The following is a 15,563-nucleotide window of genomic DNA, read 5'->3' as shown; positions in this document are numbered from 1 at the left end:
GTGCCCACAGAAGGTGTAGCAATGCTCTGTGCATGCTGATCTTGGCCTGGCCTGCTGCCCTTGCAGGGAGCACTCAGTAATTTCATTTCTGCCTTTTGCAGGGTTTCAGACCAAGGACTGTGCAGGCCATTCCCCCACCAGGGTCAAATGCTGACCACGTCCATGGAGTGTCACAGCCTCTGAGGGTGGCTGAGCATCATCTTCAGAGACATCAACAAACTGTGTGAGCTCCTCCCAGGGCCAAGGCATTTGCTTTCCAGCCTTGAAAATACAAGGTTGGTTGAAATTATAAGCTTACTTAGAAATAAGCAGGAGGTATTCTTTTGCCTTTAATGAAGTGCATTTCACCCCTTACATTCTACAGCTTTTGAAATCAAAAGAAAAGACAGAGACAAAAAAATTCACTTATTTTTTTACTAAAGCTGTCCCTCAGACATGATTGACCAGCAAGTATCTCTTGGAAGGATGGTGGATGCAGGTGCACTGCAGGTTTGTGCCTCTGTCTTTAGTGCTCTCTGACAATAGTTGTTCCATTTTAATTTTTTCCAAGTTAATTTCTTTTTCTGCAGATGTCCTCTTTTCTTTTTGAAGTTTTTGGCAATAAGAAGGCTTTCCTTAAATTGTAGTGAGCTATGATATAGTTTCTAATGAGTATGAAAGGCATCAACATATCAGAGGCTGCCTGCAAAAGGCCAGGCAAGTGTTGAACTGGTCCCTCTAAGACTTGAGGAGATTATATGCTGTTGTAGGAGCCCACTGTGCAATTACTTCACTTTCATTGTCACAGATGGCTACTGAAATCCTTCTGTCTGATAGTGTTTGATCAAGCATTTAACATTTTGAATCACAGTGGACTAATAAAATTCAGAATGAATCTTGAATATTTTAACTGGATTAAATGTCTGAGAATCTTTTTGTCTCAATGTGCCATGCTTTTCTACCTTAAGAAAACCTCAGGCACTTTAAAGCTGTGGTATTAAAAATGCTATTTGCTGCTGAAGATGATATAGAGTGATGAAAAGAATCCCACCTTTCCTTGGTGGCTCTGGCTGTTCCTTTCTCATCATAAAGTATGTATTAGCTCTTTCAGACAGCTGAACAGTCCCATTGTCCTGGGCACAGAAAAGCATAAAATGACTGCAATCACTTTGCCATTGTGTTTGGAGATTAAAGGACAGGACCTGACAAATGAGGCAGACCTTGAATCAGAAGAAGAGGTAGCATCAGATAATGCAGCTAAACAGTATGTCTAGCACAGATCAGCTCTGAATGCATTCTTGGCCAGCCATTCCTCTGGCAACCCATTTGCCAAAGAAGGGTCCTGATTTATCTTTCAGGTAGTATTGATCTTTAGTTCTAGTTCTAAATATTACTTTGTATTCAGCTTTAATTAACATTTGTGATAGCCTTGTAAACTTCCAGGAATGCTCAAAGAGCACTCATAATCCAGAAAATTATCTGGCTGCTTATTTCTGTGGTTGTTCTCCTTACTCCCATCTTGCCACCCTCATCCTGGCAGCACATATTTGTATCAATATCAGTTTTCTAATGTAAAAAGCAGTGTACAAGGATTTGTGGGAAGGTCTTGGGATGAGTCAACTCTTGGCTGCTGTCTCAGCAGCAGAAGGCTGTGGTTTCCATTTCCACCTCATGTACTGGGCTCACACCCAACGCTTGGCACTGTCTTTTGGTGACAGGGGGTGTTTCACTGAGGAAGATGTCATCCTGAACATGACATGATGAACCCAGAGCTATTGTTTCTCCATCTGGAAATGAAAACCCCAAGGAATACTTCAGACAGTGCAGGAGCTCAGCTTAGGGCATGGCCAAACGTTCCCAAAATCGTTGCTGTGGCCATTCACATGTGAGATGTTCAGGACATGAGGTTTCTGCCTGAGGAGTTTCTGCAGCATCACTGTCTGCATTGTTCTCATCAGTGCACAGCATCTGTTGTGCCATTTGTAAAACACTCAGATTTCTGTTAGCAAAGCAGAAGTTTTTCTTCTGTGCAAGTTGCAGGAGCTGTAACAAGTCAGCTTTGCTGCTGCCTCTCCTTCCCACCTCTCTGCTGCTGCAGGGAGAAAGTCACTTAAATGTGTCTGCCAAGGGAAATACTGCAGCTGATTCCAGAGTTTTTGGTGCTATGGAGATGGAAGTTCTTTAATTATGGAGCATGTTGGAGGCTGGAGCAAGGGGCCAACACTGACTGTTTAAAACTGTCTTTAGTAAAGGAGATTGATGCACCTAGGGAAAATTGAACATTTTTGGCTCATTATGATATTCTGCTTTCAATTGAATTTTAAAAAAAATATCTTTCTATTATCTGTGTCTGACTCCCTGTTACCCCAGTTTTCTGCAGTACTCTATAATCTTACTACAGATTTCTGCTTGTTTTCTTCCACTTGTCAGAGAAAGAAACAAGGAAAGAAATCTTCCAAGTACTTTCTCTTTTTTCCTTTTGTTATAAACATGGAAAATTGCTGTGTGAGAACAGTGATAATAGCCAAGGACCAGACTTCAGCCCTGTGTTTTCATGCTTTTCCAGGGAACATGGTGATGATTATGAACTGTTGCAGTCTCAGCCCATTAACGAGTTTGCTCTCATACAGAGAGCTGATAGCAGATTTCAGATTTGGGGCTAGACTCACACAAAGAAAACACTTCTGTTTGTTCTATTCTCTTCATGCTGGATGCCACACTGTAAAGCACCAGCCTTGCTGCTATCAGGGGTGAACTTCCCTCCCTTCACCACAAATCTAATCTTAAAGAGCAATTTAAAATGCACTATAAAAGTATCTTATGGTGTCCTCTTATCCCTAGGCAGGGGACACCAGGATCCTACCAAGGACACCATCGTGTTCTAAATGCCCTGATATTCACAGCCTCTATGTGGTCACTTTGGAGAGCTGAATCTTCCTCTCTGTCTGAGCTCAGAAATAACTCTTGATGGAATTTGGTGGAAAAGCAGTTCTGAAAAGTATTTAAAAGTGAGAATAAATATATTACTTGGTACCACGACAAATACCTTTCATCTTTTAGGTGCTATGAATGTGCAAGTAAATTGGTTTGCAATTCTCATGACACAAAACTAAGCTGAGAACTGTAAATAAAATTTGTTTTGCAGATCTCAGAAATAAGAAAGCATAAAAGAGAGCCTGATCTGTGAGCAAAGTTGCCTATAAAACACACTCCTCTCAGGGAATTTAAGTAGTTTTCCTCTTTAACAAAAATATGGCAGTTAGATGCTCTGCCAAACTTTTAGTGGCTGAAAGCTCCAAGATCTCTGCAGAAATCTGGAAAGGAGCCATTTTGGAACATGATTTTTATCAACAGGGATTAGAAGGAATGATCAAAACAAATCTGAAGTTTTAACAAACAATCAAGTTTCCATCTTCACTGCTTAGATTCCTGCAGGTAGTACTAAATTGCAGGTAGCAGGTGGGACTCTTGTTTTTCATTAGACTTTAATTTCAATTCATATATATTTAAAATTTATAACAGGTCTCATGAATTCAAATGAGACATCACAGTCCACAGATAAAACTGCAATAACAGTTATAGAGATTTTAGAAAATAGCCAACCCCAGGTGTTGACTCATGAATATTTATACACATCAGACATCAATGAAGCAAAACACAATTTAGACCTGATCCTATTCCAATAAAATGGATAAAAAAACCACTCAATACTAGAAAGACTCCTTTAAAAGACATCTGAGAAAAAACCAACAATTTTTCCCCATCTCCATGTGTATCCCCAAATATAGGGTGTGGTAGAGGGATCTTAAAATGAAAATATGGTTTTGCTTTTTTTACTTCTTGAGATGGTTATTCTTCTTCCTCAGTTTGGAATATATTCTTATCTAAGTGCATGTAAGCAAAGCTATTTTTTGCATACAAAATTTTTTAATTGTGTCACAATATTTGAGTTTAAGCGTATATTCTTTGCATGATAAATTTCATGAATAAAAGCCATCTCTGTGACACCTGTGAAAGGAAATACATACATAAAAACAATTTAAAGTCAATAAAGATTTTATTTATATAACTGGAATACAGCCAAATGGATTTTTCTCACTTAAAAAAAAAACCCATTCATTCAAACTGGAGAAGTTTCCATTCCAAAAAATTCTATTTGGAGTGTTGTAGGGAAGGAAAAAAAAACAAGTCTGGAACTCCAATGAGATAGATACAAACACCTGGTAAAGTATGAGCTCTAGGTCAGATTCTGACTTTATTTGCACCTTTGTACATACTTGGATATTTCCATTAAGTTACATTGTTAAAGATTTATTTCATGGCAGTGAGACCAGGATCATGCACATGAATGTCTGACAAAACAGAAGAGACAGTTTGACAGATCAGGAAAGTAGGACCTGGACTTTATCTAGAACTTAGACTTTCCCTCTTCCCTCAGTTCTGCTTTTTCCTCCTGAAAACAAAATTCCATGAACCAAGGGGACAGTCAAAAGGGGAGAGAAAATGCTTGTGGCAATAAAAATAATGTAAATAAAGGTTCAGAAAACATGATCCATTGCTTAGAAAGACCCAAATCTGTTCTTTTTTCCCTAGTGACTGCGGATGACAGGGGAAGTTGTGCGTTCTGTTCCATTTCCCAGGAGTCTGACACTGTCCTGCCCTGGCAGGTAAGGATTTACCTCGTGGCAATCAGATTTCATGAGGTCAGAGGAGCAGAGCTATGGATTCACAACTTTTTATGTGTTCAGTAGCCTTTAGCTTTCTATTTTGCGTCAACTTCCAGAACTGGCTACAGTTCCAGGAACAATATTAATTGAATAAAACACATAAATATGAGGAAAAAAATTTTTGCAAATATGGCAGAAGCGATACCTCAGTTCACGGTGGTTTGTCTTGAGCACTTAACATATGAGAGTTTTTTAGGAGCCTTTATGTATTTGTGATGAAGACTTTGAATCCCAGATTTGCAGAAAACACTTAAGGATGTTATTCCATTAGTGTTCCATTTAAAGTATTTCACACTTAATTAGGTAACAGAAACAATATCAGACTTTGGTGTTTACATTTTAATCTGGGTAAAGTCACAGTGAAAAATTAATGCTTTGATGGAAAAGAATTATCTTGGGAATTATTTTGTTATAGACAATAGGGCCAAAAATAATTGTTTAAGTTCTGGTTTAAAGGAAATGCAAGAGGACATAAATAAAAATTCTTTCATGTGTGGGATCAAATGAGGACATTAAAGTAGGCTGCCCATCTGGCTACCTTGTAGGCAATTTTGCATTTTCTTTCATTTATTTTCATTACCTTTATTTTTAACACAGAATAAAGTTCTTTTGCTGAGCTTAGTGTTGCATGTGAAGGGGTAAATGTCCAGGTGACACATGACAAATGTCATTACTTGGTTCACTGCAACTGTGTAAGGAAGAGCAACCAGTTTTCCTCACGTGGTGTCCAGGATGAAAATCGGGTACAGGCAACTTGGCATCGATCCCACACTTGGGAAGGGACTGATGTCAGAGGGAACAACTGGCTTAGGGGAATAGAGGAGTTAGATGGATGCTTGCAGCCTAAAACCATGACAGAGCCTCATCTGTCTCTGGATATCAAGGTAAAAACAGGCAGTGGCAAACACCACGGGGCTTCTTTACATCAGCAGGGAATGTACTTTGTGTCTGCTTAGTCACTGTAACTGCTAACAGAACTCTGCAATATCTAGGGAAACAGCTTAGTGCATATTAATTTCTTGGAATCACTCAAATTAAAGCAGAAAGTACAGTCAGCTTTCTATAGACTCAAACAATTAAGGCAAATTTAAATAGATTAAACACATCTGTCTGTACTTAAGAAGAAAAGGGATTAGGACTTAAATGTAACAACATAACCCTTGTTCAGCTGTATGTCAGGCACAGTTTGGAGCTCTGTGCTGCATGATGATTAAAATTCATACAGAAGTTTTGCTAAGAGAGGGAAGACATTTCAATTCATATCTTCTAATTAATTAACAACTAAATATGACATAAAGACAGCATAAGAGAAGGAAAGGCTCTGAGTCATCTCATACCCTGGCACTTTGTTGCCATAAGGAGAACCATCTTTGCTACAGTTTCATGACTCTGCACTGCTCGAGCTGAAAATTAACAGTGTGCAGGACTTGTATGGAATCTAGTGAAATTAGGTTTCCAAAATGAAATGGGAATGACAGAATGTGTGCCACATTCAGATGAGCAACTCAGATGTCAAACAGTCCTTCAGAGAGACCACAATGTTCTGTGTGAAAATCTATTTGAAGTGCACCAGGAGTACATTTAATCAAAGCAGCAGTGCTGGAGACTGCTGTGTGCTGTGGCCACAGAGCAGGGATGTGCTAATGGAGACAAGCTTTGCTCTGTCCTCTGCAATGTGCTTTAACTCTGGCACTCAGCTGGCACAAGTGGATCTGGAATGGATTTCCTTGCAGCAGCAGCATGACTGTGTCTGAGGGAGCATCGGTGAGGGCAGGACAGCAGTGTGGCTGTTTCATGACTTTAGTCTGTATTGTTGGGGCTAGAAAGCACGGCGTGATTTGTAGCTGAGAAATCAAAGTATTAGCAAGCTGAGGGAGAAATCTCAGGTTTTTCTCAGTCTGTCACCAAACCTGGTAGTAATGATATTAAATATAACATACATATACCCACTCATGGGAGGGAAGCAGGTGCACACAGACAACTTGCCTACCCAGGCAGATGTGCACCGCTGGATTCTCCCGCTGTCAGCACAGCGGCTCTTCCAGCCGGGAGCGGCCCTGGCACCGCAGGGCAGCCGCACCGCCCAGCATCCCAAACCTGCAGCTCCGGGAGGGGACTGCGGGACCGGCGGGGCTGCAGCTCCGGGAGGGGATTGCGGTGCCGGCTGAAGGATGCGGAGCTCCCCGGGGCTGCGGAACCGCGGCGCTGCCGCTCCCCCTCGCGGCCCCGCCGGCCCCGCTCCCGGCGCTGGATACATCAGGAACGTTTGGGTTTGGAACACTGATACTGGGATGCATCAGGCACATTTGGGTTTGGAACACTGATACTGGGATGCATCAGGCACATTTGGGTTTGGAACACTGATACTGGGATGCATCAGGCACTTTTTGGGTTTGGAACACTGATACTGGGATGCGTCAGGCACATTTGGGTTTGGAATGCTGGTGCTGGGATACATCAGGCACATTTGGGTTTGGAATGCTGATAGTGGGATGCATCAGGCACATTTGGGTTTGGAATGCTGATAGTGGGATGCATCGGGCACATTTGGGTTTGGAAGGCTGGTGCTTGGGTTTCTCTCTGTGGCACCAAGCAGCTCAGGCAGTTGTCACTGCTGGCAGTCACTGCCCTTCCTCAGGGCGTTTGGAGGCTGCAGCAGGGCTGTGAAGAGAGGCAGGGCTCCAGCCAGGAGCTGCTGAGCTCAGGGAGAGGTGGGGGTGTTGGTACCACACGTTCCAGTGGTGTCAAGATGAAGCAAGTAGGCAGCATTGCTTTAAACACAAGAGATGCTCTCCTGCCTGCCCTGGCTGCCTCTCTGAATTCCCCCTGATGTTTGACCAAATCATTTGGATCCTTTCACCCTCCCACACTGATTTTTTTTCTCCCAAGATTTCTCTTGTTTTATGAAACATGTAACTATGACAATTGAACTTCAGAGCACTGTGGGAGTTTACAGAAAATGAACCAATGCAGTTTTTTTGTATTGTGTTTAGAAAATTGTTTACATTTTAAAAACAATGCTGTGTGCTTCTGGACATTAGTCACAATTTTTTAATGCCTAAGAGGGAAAATAATGAACTTATTTTTGTACCTAAAAGAAATATTAGTATCTAGAAGTATATCCTGCATGAGGTACATAGCTAGACATATGGCCAATGAGCCACTTATTTTAGATAAATACTGCATATATTTTATGCTCATTATTTGCACAGATATTGATCCATCAGAAACTAATTAACCAGTATCCTCAGATAACTTATACTCAGTGTTCCTGATATCACTAGGTTAGATTTCTTGTCAAAAGATTGATGTGATGAATCAATGAAGAATTTTTAATGAAGCAAAAAATAGCATAAAAAAGAATCCTACATAATGTAATCACAGGTGCTGAGCTCAAACACCTGCAGTATGACAGACAAAGGAAGAGATCTGATATCTTTATTAGAAAGAAATAACTGTCTTGTTTCCTTTCAAGGTAGATAATTTATTCATGACATGAAATTTAGGGAGTCCAGTAGTGACTTGTTTCTTTTCTTAGTCGGTCAAGTACAAATTAAGTTGATTTTAAATATGTTCTTTTTATGCAAAATGGCAACAGATGTTGGAGCAAATATTCCAGCATCACATAGGTTTGTTCCAATTTCAAACTGGTTTTGACATTAGCTTGTAATATGTTCCTTCCTCCACTGGAGGAATCAGAGGGTTCAGGGTGACCAAGTGTCATCTCAAGGTCTCATTGAAAAGTGAAGGAAAACGGTGAGATTTTAACTTAATAGTCTGAAATAATTATAGGGTCCACTACAGTAAATCAGTTCCTGCCTCCCGAGTCTACTGAAAAAGAGCTGTACTCGAGGTTTGGGATACATCACAGCTCCCCCAGTGAGGATGACCCTGGGCAGCTGATGCACAGCAAGCACTTTTGGGAAAGAGCTGATTGTAAAATGTTCCAGTGGCCTTGTAAGGACAGCTGCCACAGTAGCTTTGCCAGTGTAAAGGGACAAAAGCATCATGGTTCCTTCATCCCTATGCCTCGTAATCTCAGTGTAAAGTATAGCTAGAGCATATGTGTATCTTTCCATTATCACCATTCACTTACACCATTGCTACCTCTTATGCTCTGTGAGGTTTTTATCCTCTATAAGCCTTTTATTCTCTCTGTGACTTTGCAAATGTACTTCACAATGCTTTGAAGATTAATCCTGTAATTAAAGGGCATAGTTAAATAATAAAATTCTGGCTTGCTTATACTGAAGAGATATGTACAATCTTCAACCATTAAATTGCATCTAAAAGCATATTTCACTCAAAGAAACAAAGTACCAGCAAATATTTTCAAAGGAAAGATTTAAAGCTGCTGATTCATGACATACCACCTAAGCATGAATGTTGTATAGTATGCTTTGTCTGGAATACACTTTAGTTAAGGTGTAATGTTTAATTCATCTCTACTATTTTTATATGGCAGTAGAAATACCTTTCTTTCTTATTAAACACAAAAGGCTTCATTTTCCCAGTATATCAAGGTAAGAAACCACAGCTGATTCACGAGGCAGTGATATGTGCTGAATAAAAATCTAAATATCCTACAGAACAAATTACTCCAATCCCTATTTGATGCATTGTCTTCCTATAGACAAGCAGTTCATAAGCTCATTCAAGCCCTGTTTCTTCAGTTACCAATTTGCTCTGATACCTGCCTTTGTTGGAGAAGCTGCCCCACATCCCCTGCCATAACAAAGTCATCCTGCTGCCTGAGCAACAATAGACTGAGCAGTCCAGCCCTCTGCCAGAATTCAGCAAGGCACATCTGGAAGTTACAGTCATACAGTCATCAGATGTTTGGGCAGCAGAATACCCTGCTTCTCCTCATTTGTATTGAAGTGTTTCACCTGGGGGATGATTTTATCCTCTTGATCTTTCAGTTTTGGCTTGAAATAGAACCCTGGTGGTGACTTTTTATAGTTAATGGTCCATCTAAGTCCACTAGGACTTTCCTTAACTTGCAGCCATAAGAAAAAGAAATGATGTGTTAAGCTCAAAATATTAATTCTTTTTTTTTTTTTTTTAGGATAAAAGGATTCATCTGATAGAGTATTATAGGAGTACTGAGTGAAATGCTGTCTATCCTGTGAGTAAAAGTCTGAGGGTAGAATGGACTGAATCATAACAAATGTTTTGCTGAGTAGCAAATACCTGTAGGAAGCATGACCTCATTGAGTAATTGAGCAGTACATGTAATTTTGATTTAGCTCAGCAATATCATATGCATTACTTAAAACAGATTGAACAAAATACTGCAATGTACCAACTCTGTACAGGCTGTATAGGGTAAGGGGGAATTTTGGGCAAACGCAGGGGAGGGAAAAGCAACAGTGGAAAAGATTTGATGGGGAAAGGGTTTTACTGAGTCTGAGTCCTTGATCAGAGAAAAGGGGACCAAGAGAGTGTTTATAAGCTGTGGGAGGTAAAGCTGGTCAATGACCCAAGGATTATGGGCCCTGCTCAAAAGGTCTTGGCCTCAATATAGCTCAGAGAGCCAACATTGCTGAGGTATTTCAGTCTTATAAACTGTCCTGCACAGATATATATGTCTCTCTTTCTTCCTCATTCTCTGCCTGGAAGAAAAAGCACTATTTTAGTTGCCCTGTGTGATCTTTTCACTTTTGCCAGTCGGTGCTGTAAGGGAAAACAAAGAATTGAAAAGCAGTGTCCTTTCTATGGAACAGGTAGCAACAATCCTGTAATCTCTATTTGAAATCTATTGGTAACTGGAAATAGAAATAGGGTGGTCTTTCTCTTTGAGTCTAAAGAAAGGTGCTGGACTGACAAGATTAACTCTTGGTACTAGTGTTTGTCCTCCTGGGTTTCTCCTAAAAAACTTCCTGTTACCATAAACTCAGGTTTCTCACTTCCTAATTGCTACTCTTAGTGAGGTCAGGCTGTAGCCTGGTTTTTTATCTGGAAAGCTATAGAATTTAGATTTCTTAAAGGCTGTCAGAGGCTGAAAAATAAAGAAACAGTTCCAGTGGGAAACATTTGACAAGAGCAGTGTTAAAGGGTCAGCCCTTGTGAAATCCCAGGGTGATGAGATGCTGTCAAAGCATAAATTGCCTTCTAGCAACTTACTTTAATGTCTATATGCATGCATGCATATATATATATATATATATATATATATATATATATATCTCCATAATTTTTCTTTTTTTAATCTTTGTGCATCTTTAGAGCAGAGTGTGAAGGCAAGGAGGGAGCACAGGCAAGGGATGTCCCTATTCAATCACAGCCTAGTCTGTGTTTTATACAGAAAGAGGGTAGTAACAAAAGAACTAATTTCAATGAGAGTAGCAATCCCACACCAATTGAAGTACTTTGAGGAGAATTTTTTGGAGATTCTGTGACCTTTGTAAATAATTGCTCCTCATTGTTGAAAAGCCAGGTGGCACACAGAACAACCTGCAGCACATGAAGCAGCAATCAGTGCAGGGTGCTTTTTCCTTCCTTCCTGTGTCAACACTAAGCTTTACATTAGTTTTGGTCTCTCTTGTCATAACTTCACATATGGCAGGTGCCATTCCTGCTTCCTGTAGACTGGCACAGCTAGGACACCACCAAAGCTCCTGTTAATTCAACCATGGTGTACCTGTGCATGAATGAAAAGCCTGATTCTAAGGAAAGGGGTTATTCTGAGGATCTTTTAATACAAAATTTAAAAATTACTTCTTTTATCTTTCACTTAATTAAGTTTTTTAAAGATAAAGCAGTGCATAATTTCCCAAAATTTTTTTTCTTCAAATATTTGTATTTTAGATATTAATCATGGAACTCTTTTTATGCGGTATGTGTTCATACCTTGTTTTGAACACTAGCACTGGTTTTTAATTCTTCTCCTTTCCTGTATTTGTGCTATTAAAACAGAAAATATGAGACCTAAATGACTGTTAGAGCTGATACAAAATTTTTCAGTGGACAAGTATGCAATTGTGACTGCCAAGCATAAATATTGCAAAAATCTTGGTTTTAAATTGTATAGCGTGAGGCTACAAATACAGCATTTCATTTTCTTAAAAATTACTGCCTACCTAAAGGTTGCGGTTGTACAAATAGCTCTGTACCATGGAAATGGCAGGACAGGAAAAGGATGTTCCAGTGCTAAAAATGTGCCCCCACTTTAGTACAAATTATAAATTATTTAGAGGGCAAATTCAACAAAGTGGCTCTTTCTACAGACATAGAGTGACAATGTCCAAATCTGAGGAAGTGTTCAAACATTTAAAATTTAACAGGATCTGTCTGAAAGAACAAGGAATAAAAGCTGTATGAGTGGTGAGAGTTCTGTTTGCATGTATGCATGCAATAGCTCCTAGTGTAGATGTTTAGCTTGTCCTTGGGCATTTTGAAAGATGCCTGTGCCTTATGTTGCACCCAGACACCCAGCACAAGCAGCAGCTGAATGATGCTATAGTAGAGGAAATGTATTGTATTTGAATATTTGTATTTGAATATCTGTATAGAGGCTTTGCCCCAGAGGTCCCGGTTGTCCTTGATGGGCTGAGCTGCGATGTCCTTAATTGGGCTGCAGCTGTGACCAATGAAGAGAACTGAGATAAAAGGGGGTGGGTTGGCCAGTCAGGGAGAGCCTTTAGGAGCTCTGAACTGAGAGAGAAGAGCATGTAGAAGAAGGTGTCTGTGCTGTGAAGATCTGCAGCCATAAGGACACACTGAGGAGGTATGGACTTTAGAAATCTGATAACAACAATATAAGACTCTAGAGAAATAATAGAACAACAACATGATGCTGCTGCTGCCACCAGCTTCACATCCTCCTGTCCTGGTGCAGGCCCTGAAGGAAAACTGCCAGCCCTAATCCTGCTCAGACTTTCAAGCAGCCCAGTGTTTGTGTACTAATGAAGACATGGTTGCTTTAAAGGAGAAGAGAGATGTTTGGATATGCAATTATTTATTTTATGTTTATTCATGGCTCTAACTTCTTAAGTGGATCCAAATGATTGCTATTTAAATTATGTAGTGCTATAAATCTGTTTAAATTTTTGCTCAAGAATACATAAATAGAAAAATACATCGCTGGCATATTTCTGATCCCATCATAAACATTCTTTGCAGATTTTTGTTTGAGAACCATTTCTGGCTAATGTAAAGCTGGCTGCCCAAGCTTTAGTGTCTTCTAACCTGCTAGAAAACTCAGGTAAGTACTAGAATTCAGCCTTGTCATCGTGGTGCTGTTGTAGCTGCTTAGAGGCTGAAGTACATTTCTTTAAACTCGAGTGTCCATAGTGTTTCTTAAAGTCAGTGACTTTAAATGGCATAGCAGAGGAGGGAAATCCAGAGCCATTTTTATTAGAATGCTAACCTACTCTTGCAAGGTCTTTGAACATATTAAAGCAAAATTAGAAACACTCCAGGTATCCCTGAAAATATGATCCCTGATGAGAAGATGATTTTAACCCTAAATCAGATACGAGACTAATATAAGGAAGAAATAGAAAGAGCTTACAATCTAATCTACACCCAATGCTAACAAACATGTTAAAAATAAATTCAGGCTTGTCATTTCTGTCAGATTTTAGAAGGTAGAAACTCTTGTGTTTAGACTCTCTGTAACCAGATATAGGAGGGCAGCCTATAAAGCACTGTCTCCCCTGAGGCCACAGGAATGACTTGGGGTCAATATTCTCCTCTGATAAACAGTATAAAATCTGATTTTTCAGTGCTTGAGTAGTGCTAGCTTCATATACTGCCAAGATTTTTATTCATTTTAAACTGGGTTAAGAAAAATCAGCTTCTCTGTCATTTTTCAAAATCTTTCTCTTAGGCCTCATAATTACTGAAACTGAGTTAGTAACTTGGCACACCCTGCTTTTATTAATCAGGGCTCAAGGACTAAATCATTGCAATTTAGATGTATGTGGAAACAGTTGGAAGACACAGCTGAAGTCCTCTAATGACTAGTTGTGGTAGACAGCCTTATAAAGCCCTAATAATATTTTGATTATTCAGCTCTGATAGCTCTGATATTTCTGAGTACTGGGCTATCAATTAGTGAAATCATGAAACCTGATATTTTGATCAGGGAAAAATGGTGTATGAAACTGAAAAGAAGCATCATTAGTTCTTTCACCACTGTGCTGTAGGTAGGGATATCTCTGTTGAATGTCTTCCACAGCAGCCCATAATTAAATATCTGCTTTATACAACAGATGATAAAGTGACAGCTGGGAGTGGGTAAAAAATACTGGGAAATCCAGATGGGATCTGAAGATCATGAGCTTGAGGAGAATATATTGCAAAAAAAAAAAAAGAAAAATATTTTCTGTTTGTATTTCAGATTTTGTATTTACTGCTAAGTTCAGCATCATGCAAATTGACTCTTGACAGAGGAATGAGCCAGAATTCTTGCATTCCACAGAAACATTTTCCTTGCTTTCATTATATTTTTAATCTCTCCTAAATGTAGAATGTGTGTGGGCAGAATTTTCACAAGCATTGTTGCTGGTATTATCAAATACTCCAGAAGCCTGATTATGATATACATTTGGTCTCTATTATATCATGAATTAGACATATCAGTTAATTAGTTATCAGCTGCTGTTCCTTTGTTTGTACAATGTATTTATTTACCATGAAAAGAAATTAGATCATTTGTTTAGATTAATTGGGTAAATGTACATACAATAAAGTGGCATGGGGGAGGAATTTGAGATCATTCTATTAATTGCTTAGTGGCTAATGGGAGGTTGAACTCCAAAATTATTTCTGCTTGAAACTTCTCAAAGCAACAAAAATGATGGGGTAAATAACTGAGTGCACTCTCTGCCTCTGATTTCCATTTTTGTCTTCTTTCGATGGAGCTGCATTCAAAAAAGGTTTCTTGAAAATTCAGAATTGTATTTATATAGATGAAATTCTGATGGCATACCTTGTGTAATAATGTTAAATTTAACAGAATAATTTGGTCATTAACCCTTGCAGGCCAGACTGAGCCAGTGTTGAGCACTTCAGTCCCAGGAACAAGTGGCATCTCTAGAACTGCAAACATATTCCAGGCTGTGGCCCTGCTCAGAATGCAGGGCCAGGCAAAGGGAGCAGAAATAGAAAGAAATGGGGATCAAAATGGATCCAGGTACAGTAAAGTGGCTTTCCCACAATTTATCTCACTGGTAACTATGTTCAGCTATTCTTCATTAAAATTATGCTTAGTACAGTCCTCAACCTTCCAAGCATGGAAAGAATGTTTGTGACCATTGCTGATCTGAAGGTTTATAAAATCTCCTGATTTCATGCAATTCTGTGGTAAAACACTAGAGGAACTTGAGGGCAGCATGGAAAATGAGGGTGGAATACTCCACAGGTAATTAATCTTCTATGGCTCTTTCAGTTCTAGATTACCATGATTAAATGTGCTCTAGACTGGTAGTGAATTAAATCTGTTACTAGTGTTGTTCAGAAGGTTTTTCACAAATCCTTCATACCTTTTTCTAAGGCAAACATGGTGCTGTAAGATACATAGCCCAGTTCAATATTTTACACTAATATGGGAAGAATCTATAAGCATTTAAATGTATTTTTTTTCCTAGAATAAAAGCCAGAAGGAAATTAAAGGCCAAAAAAGGGGGAATTCTATCGACTTAAGGATGTTTTTTAGTCTAAGTTGTAACTAACAATTCATTAGCTATTTGAGAATGCTCAGGCAAAATCCTTACCAAGCATGCTCAAAATGACCTACAGTTAAAGGATTTCTGCTCATGATTAAGATAATTAGAAATTAGCCAGTGTTAAAACTAAAAGAAGCTACTCAAACAATTACATCTTTCTGGACCCATGAAAAACATTATCCTG

At 39.3% G+C, this 15,563-nt stretch overlaps 1 protein-coding gene across 1 annotated transcript in view; it reads left to right on the top strand.

Annotated features, from left to right (window-relative positions):
- SFTPD (surfactant protein D) overlaps positions 1-15,563 on the top strand; it is a 76,687-nt gene that overhangs the window by 28,324 nt on the left and 32,800 nt on the right. Inside the window, exons 7-11 of the mRNA XM_071438759.1 lie at positions 102-275; positions 4,573-4,646; positions 9,775-9,834; positions 12,831-12,912; positions 14,697-14,847. The gene's annotated coding sequence lies outside the window, so the exon portion shown is untranslated. The remainder of the gene's footprint in view (positions 1-101; positions 276-4,572; positions 4,647-9,774; positions 9,835-12,830; positions 12,913-14,696; positions 14,848-15,563) is intronic.

The sequence above is a fragment of the Agelaius tricolor genome, unplaced genomic scaffold (genome assembly GCF_023055355.1).
Source record: "Agelaius tricolor isolate 1412-34295 unplaced genomic scaffold, bAgeTri1.0.p SCAF_13, whole genome shotgun sequence".
In the NCBI taxonomy this organism is placed as follows: domain Eukaryota; kingdom Metazoa; phylum Chordata; class Aves; order Passeriformes; family Icteridae; genus Agelaius; species Agelaius tricolor.
This window is presented reverse-complemented; position numbering and strand designations above follow the sequence as displayed.